This window comes from Zea mays, chromosome 4 (assembly GCF_902167145.1).
Source record: "Zea mays cultivar B73 chromosome 4, Zm-B73-REFERENCE-NAM-5.0, whole genome shotgun sequence".
Classification (NCBI taxonomy): domain Eukaryota; kingdom Viridiplantae; phylum Streptophyta; class Magnoliopsida; order Poales; family Poaceae; genus Zea; species Zea mays.
The window spans coordinates 211,307,365-211,315,527 of NC_050099.1; positions in this window are offsets into that span (position 1 = coordinate 211,307,365).

The window sequence follows — 8,163 nt, forward strand, 5'->3', positions numbered from 1 at the left end:
CTATCCGCAATAAATGCAGCGCCGCGCGGCCCAGAGGCCTTACGTCAGGTTCCGCCCGCTGGCTCATGTCACAAGCAGTAGGCCACGTGGAAGCATCGGGTCTCTGCCTGGGCAGGGAGAAGAAGCGTACATGGTATGGTCCGGACACGTGTCGGCTCCGGACCCCCGCGTGGCCTTGATTAAGGTCTGGGTATTCTTTGTCCCAGAATCCCAGGACCCTGCTGAGAGTGACCCGGACCCCATACAGAGAGGTCGGGGACCCGTCCCGAGGCTCCGGTCTGTACTAGCGGGGGTCCTAGACCCTGCCTGGAGGTCCGGTCCATATATGCAGGGACCCGACACTTTCCCATGGGGGTCCAGACCCATCGTTGATACCTTGGAGTGTATCATCATTTCCGACCACGTGGCAGCCACGGAGCCGTCCACGTGGTGGGGTCGGGTGCTGTTTACCACACGACTAGAGATAGTGGCGCGGGCACCGTGCCTTCACACTGTAGTAAGGGGTACCCCTGTACTAGGGTACCGACAACAAACTTTCCTCTAGTAGTTGCATCAGTCAAATATCTGTTCAATTTTTGGTTGTCTAATGTCAAGACTTCAACTTTTTCAGTCAGTTCATCATGAATACTAGTTTGATCATCTTGGCTCAAATCATCACATGAGGTTGCTACATCAATCTTAACAACAGGGTTAATAGCCTCATGTGTATTGCAAGATAAAATCTCATTTGCAACAAGAAGATTATCATGACCAGTTTCAATCTTTGTGTAGTCTTCCTTAATTTTTACAAGTCTATCTTTCAACTCCCTATTTGCTTCATTTAATTTGTCACACTTATCCTTAGCATCTTTTAGGGAGGATTTAAGCTCATTTACAGTGGATGGCATAGTTTTGTTTTCTTCTTTCATCTCATCACTAGCTTTTACAACTATGTCATATTTGGCATTTAAAAATTCATTTTCATCTTTCAACTTATCACATTTAGCCTTTGACTTCCTAATGATTTGAGTGTATTCCTTAAGCAAGTCAGCTAGTTCAACATAGGAAGGTGAAGCAAATTCATCATCACTATCACTATCATCAATAATATCATTATCAATTTGTACCTTCCATTCACCTTTAGCCATGAGGCATAGGTGAGAAGTCGATGAGGGTGATGGAGGTGGTGAAGAGAAGTTCCCAGCGATGGTGGCAACTTTTTCATCATTTTCTTCTTCACTTGAAGAAGACCCACTTGATGACTCAATGTCAGTGAGCCAATCACCAACAATGTATGCCTTTCCATTTTTATTTTTGTGGAACCTTTTCTGCTTCCCATCCTTACTCCTGAAGAATTTCTTTTCCTTTTTCTCGTCATCACTGTCATCATCTTTCTTGCCCTTGAACTTGTTTTTCTTGGGCTTGTTGCATTGATGAGCAAGAATTTCTTCTTTTTTGGGAAATATTCTTGTTTTTTCTTCTTTCTCTGTTGAGCTTCTTTAACATTTTTGGGGTCTTTCTCACCATCAAAGCAATGTTGGCATCAAGATCATCATCACTTGAGGATTCCTCCTCAATTTGCACTTTAGCTTTTCCATTATTTTCCTGATTGGCTTTGAGAGCCAAATCTCTTCTCTTGGAAGATGACTCATCCTTGTCATTTATGTGCATGTACATCTCATGTGCATTGATATTTCCCAATATTTGTGTGGGAGTAGCAACTGAAAGATCCATCTGATGTAGCACTGTGACAATGTGTCCATATTTGTTAATTCGAAGGACACTAAGAACCTTCCTCACAACATCCGGTTGTGAAATTTGTGTAAGCCCCAAGCCATTTACTTCCTCTACAAGAATATTGAGACGTGAGTACATAGCATTGGCATTTTCATTTGCAAGCATCTCAAAAGAATTTAATTTTCTCATAGCAATATGATATCTCTCCTCACGCTCACTTCTAGTCCCTTCATGTAGAGCACATATATCCATCCACAGATCGTGAGCATTTCTATGGTTTCTAACTCTATTAAAGACATCTTTGCAAAGGCCTCTAAAAAGAGTGTTTTTGGCCTTAACATTCCATTTTTCATAGTTAAACTCTTCTCCTACAAGATTTGTGGGTCTCTAGGTTCGGGGAACCCTTGTGTGGCGGCTTTGTAGACACCAATGTCTATAGCCTCTAAATAAGCTTCCATACGAATTTTCCAATATGGAAAATCATCACCATAAAAAACAGGAGGTCCATCCCCACCGGACATCGTTACTCTAGCGGTTAAGTTAATCTAAGAGCAACAAGGCTTTGATACCAATTGAAAGGATCACGATGCCCAAGAGGGGGGTGAATTGGGCTTTTCTAAAACTAAACAATAATTAAACCCCAAGCGAGAGCCCAACTTCACCCCAACAACTAGCAATAAGAGAATACTACTAGAAATTCAACAATGCTAAGACAATACTTCAATTACTTGCTAAACAAATGCATAAGGTAAAGTACTTGAATTAAGTTCGAAATGTAAAGCAAAGTTTAGAAGACTCCTCCAATTTTTCCTGAGGTATCGAAGAGTCGACACTCTCCCCTAGTCCTCATCGGAGCACCCCGGAAGGGTATCGCTCCCCCTTGGTCCTCACAAGAACCAAGTGCTCACTATGAGATGATCCTTTGCCACTCTGGCGCGGTGGATCTCTCACGACCGCTTACAATCACGAGCCGGGTCACCAACAAGTCCTCCAAGGTGATCACCGAGCTCCCAACGCCACCAAGCCGTCTAGGTGATGCCGATCACCAAGAGTAACAAGGCATTGACTTTCACTTGACCAAGAGAAGCCTAATGCATGCGGTGTGTGCTCTTGGTGGCTCTCGCTAGCGCTAATGAGGTCCAAATACGAGAATAAGATTTTCTAATCACCTTCTAAAGCTTTGTGGTGCTTGCAATGCTCTAGCAATGTGTAGGAGTAAATGTGGGCAGCAAGACATTCAATATGGTGGGTGGAGGGGGTATAAATAGCCCTCACCCACCAACTAGCCGTTACCAAAACCTGGCTGCGCATGAGCGCACCGGACAGTCTGGTGCGCCGCCGGTGCGCCAATGGTCACTTCCAACGTCTAGTTCTGACAGCTAGCCGTTGGGCAGTTGGCACAACGGACAGTCGGTGTGCCGGCTATAATTTAGTTTTCCAACTCTGCGCTCTCGGGTTTTAGGAGGGGGAAAGGGTCTTCCCCAGGCCAGGCTGGCCCCACTGATAGAGGGCGCACTGGACAGTCCAGTGCACACCGGACAGAAACCCTAAGTTCTGTTTTCAAATCGGTTTTCGTTCTAACTCGTGAGTATGTTCTAGAGTGACACCTAGCACTATATGTGAGTGAATATGCACCAAAACTACACTAGAACTCTCTTGGTCAAACTACTCATCGACAACCCCACTTTATAGTACGGCTAAAACAAAATAAAAGACCTAACTCTATACCGAGTGTCCGCAACTCCTTGACACACGGAATACGAAGACCTTCATCTTTTGTTTCGTTGTTTCAGCCGTCGCTTCAAGTTCTTATCTTAGGGATTGTTTTCACCGTTGTAGTACATCTTCCTGTAATGCGACCTAACTTACCATTTATCTCTGCAAAACACACGTTAGTCACATATAATATTACATTGTCATTAATCACTAAAACCAACCAGAGGCCTAGATGCTTTCACAATGATAATCAAAGTGAATAGTTCTAAGGATAACATGAAGTCTATGAGGCATGTGAAAGGAGGTTGAAATCTATCAGGAAATTGAGAAAGTCTAGAGTAATAGCTAGTGTTGGACTATGTCCATACATCTAAGAATCCGATAAATCAGTTTACAAAGGGTTTATCATGTAATATGATAGATGGTGCATCAAGAAAAATGGGCTTGAGACCCACATGAGGTCATTCAATAGTGCTACCATGATCTATATGATCGAAGATCCGTGAAGTAGAATGGTAAAACATGCTAGTAGTTGGTTGATGGAGAGACCTCTCATAATAAGGTCTAGATTGTTATAGATGCATGCTTCTTCTATATGATATGACATATTGGTTAAATTTCTTAATATAATTCGAGTTGCTTATTTAAGTATGGATGTTGTCCTATAAAAATTCTAGAAGGAACACCTATATAAGTTTGACTACTAGTCATAGTTTATGGGATATATGTAATCTCTAGATACTCATGAAAGATCTCAAAGCGTGACTTATATGCTTCAAAATGAGGGATATTTGTCGCGGTCTAGTAACAGAAAAGAACTTTAGTGAAACCCACATCACACAAAATTAGTAATTCAAGGCATAGTCCATTTTCAGTTGCAAACGAGTGTAACACTTATTCTATATGGATGTTCAACTTAACAATCTCACTGTAACGCTAATATATCAAAGAATAATGACTTTAAGATTGTTTAATATGAGCCCTAGTTTTTGGTGGGACTTATTAGTTATATTGGGGGCTTGACCTATATAAATAATTAACAAACTCCTAAGGCTTGTATTAAATAAATGAGAGATTCTGATATTTGCCATCAGCAAGAAACAAGTTTGTAAAATTGCCATTAGACCCACATTTCATAGACCCAGCTGGACCCACAATTCATAGACACAATGGTAATTATAAGAAGAAGACAACATTGTGAGTGGCAAAAATCCAATTATCTCTTAAATAAATTTAGCATTTAGTATGATACAAGATTTTGACTAGATTCTAAATCAACGTAGGTTGCTTTTTTTATTTACATGGAGAGACTGAGAAAAGGATGTTAACTCAAAGAGATTGAGAGATTATAGTGGTTTCCTCCTAAAGGGTAGCCTAAATTTAGAGGCAGGTCCTATTGCTTCTAAATCTATGGTTTTCACTCTCTTTCTCCCTAAGTTTTTTTATAGTCTAAACTACAAATTAAACACATAATTGATAAGTATGTACTATTTTATAATATGATAAATATATATGTTATAAAATTAACTTAAAATAGTCCGACTGCACCTGTAGCTCCGACTGCACATGTAACATGACGCTTTGAGACAGAGCACAACGTCACCCCGCGCTGCCAACAGAACCCCCTCCCCCCGACGCCAGTCGCGCGATCACAACGGCACCACTGCGCTCGGTTCCTCCCTGCGACCCCCGCCGTCGCAACAGATGAACCACAGCGTCACCTCCTTCCCCACCGCCCTCGCCAACGCCTTCCTCTCGACCAATTCTTGAAGGCGCAGGTGATCGAGCCTCCGTAGCCTCCTTATTGCCACCAGCATAGTCTCCGAGCGTAGAGTCTTAGCCGATGTCACGGTGGCTTGAACTGTGCCGCTTATAGTCTAGGTGGTTGTCGTGGATGGATGGAGTTATAGCGCTGGTTCTTCCAAGAGCGGAACTGAAACGGACCTTGCTGTTTTAAAGTTGGTGTTTTGATTGTCCGGTGATATTTTCCCTCTTGTCACATTCTATGTAGTGGAAGAGTAGCTGTGAGATAAAAAAGAATCGATTTTTTCTTTATTTGGCAGCATGCTTACTTTACAATTTAAGTGCTCAATAATTAGCAATCCTATACCATATATGTTTCAATGATACATGAACGGGTGTGGATCTAAAGATTTTCTGCAATGGTTAATATCCAATGCTTTTATGTGTTGTAGTAAACACCAATCACAACATTAAAAGATAAAACCGTCGGACATAACTTATGTCCAACGACTAATAGTTTATGTCCGACGACTAATGGTTTATGTCCGACGGTACCTGTCCATCGGTCGGAACCAGTCGGAAATAGAGTTATTTTCGACGGCGGCCGTCGGAAATAACTTATGTCTGACGGTCGCAAAGGGCCGTCAGCATTTACCAAAGTTAACGGTCGCAACGGCCGCTTGTGGGTCTCGCAGGGATTATGTTCGACGGCCCTTGGTTAATCCGTCGGATATAATACTAGCATATGTCCGACGATGCTTGATGGCCCTCAGACTTAATTCATTATTATGTCCGACGGCTTTATTACGCCGTCGCACAAGCAGGGGCAAAAAACCCTTAGTTTTTCCATTTCACATTTACAAAAAAACATAGATTTCATATATACACAGATGTCATATACAACCACACATTCACATTCACAATTACATTCACAAACATCAATTCACATTCACATTTTCAAACATCAGCTCACATTCACAAACACATTGCAACAAGTCTTTAACATTAACATATAGTTCCAACATCCTTCACACATAGTATCTTTATAGTTCGACATTCACATAATATTGTCATAGTTCGACATTCACATAGTCTTTGACATCAACATTGACATAGTTCCAAATCAAACATAGTTGAACAAATGTCACACATATCCGTCACATGTTTGGTTGGATTTGTAGCCACTTCCTCCGGCTAGACTCAGGGTGTTGAAAATGTTGTTCATCCAAGAAGTTGAGGCGTCGTCTTGACCAGACACATCTCCAGGTACAGCAACTGAAGCGGGAGGTGTCTCAAAGCCCTGTAACACACACACATGAAATAGTAACCACTATGTTCTTCATTTTAACACATAAGGCATATATGGACATAGCACACACGCGTATGTGTACATGCCACAAGGAATTGTGGCAGAGGAGGAGGTGACAAAATTGGCGGCGGCAGTGCAAGGTCCGGAGGCTGCATCCCATATGTTGGCATTGAGACGCCCGCTTGTTGTGCTAGTTGCTATAAATTAGATACAAGCAACTGTTGAGAAAATAAGGTACACATCATGTGTTTTTAGTTGTTACGAACAAACTGTTACTTCAACTTACAGAGTGTAGAGCTTGTTCTAGACCAAGAGGTTCGAATAATACTCGTTCTTCTTCTTCTGGTACTCAGCTTGCTGCCTCTGGTACTCCATTTGTTGCCTTAAAACTGGTTGATGATAATCTGCCTGTTGACGCAACACTGCAATCTCTATCTCTTGGGTGGATGATCAAGAACGAGACAACTGCGAAGATGAGGATGTGGACTGTCGTCCACGACGTCTTAGCTCCCTAGAATCAATCGTAGAATAAAAAAATACCCAACCTACAAGAGTGAACCATGGACTTAGTAGAGTAAACCATGGACTCAGTTTAATTGCAAGCATATGAGAATAATTTTGAAATCCAAATGAAATACTCTCACCGTCCATGGGCTTGTCCTCTTGCGCTAGCATATGCTGCCTGAGGGTCGATTGGCTGGCTTCTCTTGCACGCCTGAAAATGGTGCAATTGGAGAACAGAGGAGTTATGCTGCCAAAACTACGCAGGAGCACGTGCCTTTGTCATAAACACGGGCTATGTCGGTCACCCCGTGGCTGTCCAATAAAGGGACAATTTCAGCCCAACACACCTCACATGCGTCACATGTGAGGTGAGTTGGGCCGAAACAGGTGACGTATAGGTTTTGTTTGTTGACACTACGATACACTACGAATAACTAGAACCATCGTATATTATTATGTAGTTCAACTAATAAACCACCAATACAATATTATATACGAAATAACATTGTCACGGGTGACAAATCATATAAAATGACCTTATTTCCAAGGGTATAATAATTACCCTCGAAAATTAAACATTTTAATTATCTACACACGCATAAATAAACTAAAACAAGCTAATTGAATTAGATAATCAATTTTCCGACCGTCGGACATAGCAAACTAAATAATATTTAACATACAACCCATTTATTTATACATAAAATATGTACTAGGAAACATAAAAAAATCAAGATTACTTAAGTAGTAGGTTTTGGCGTAGACAGCGGGCGTGACCGATGCCGAGATCGGGGTGGTCGGCGACGGGCGTCGTAGAAGCGGAAGGGGTCGAGGAAGATGCGATCCCGACAAGCGAGGACACGGGCCACCGGCAAGGTGGCACGGCCGCCGTCGAGGCGAGGCGGGCGTGACCGCCGGCGAGGAGACGTGGGCGCGGCCGCTGGCGAGGAGACTTGAGAGCGGTCACCGGCGAGATGAGGCAATGCGGGCGACTCAGGCACGGTCGATGGTGAGGTGAGGCAATGCAGGCAGGGCCGGCGGCAAGGCGTGGCGGGCGCAGCCTCCGAGCAGTAGCGGCGTCGACAGCGGGTGAGAGAGAGAGGTGAGAGAAGAGAAACACGTGTGGTTTAGGAAATGGAAACGACGCTGTCGGGCGTGGTTCTTTAAATTTGTTA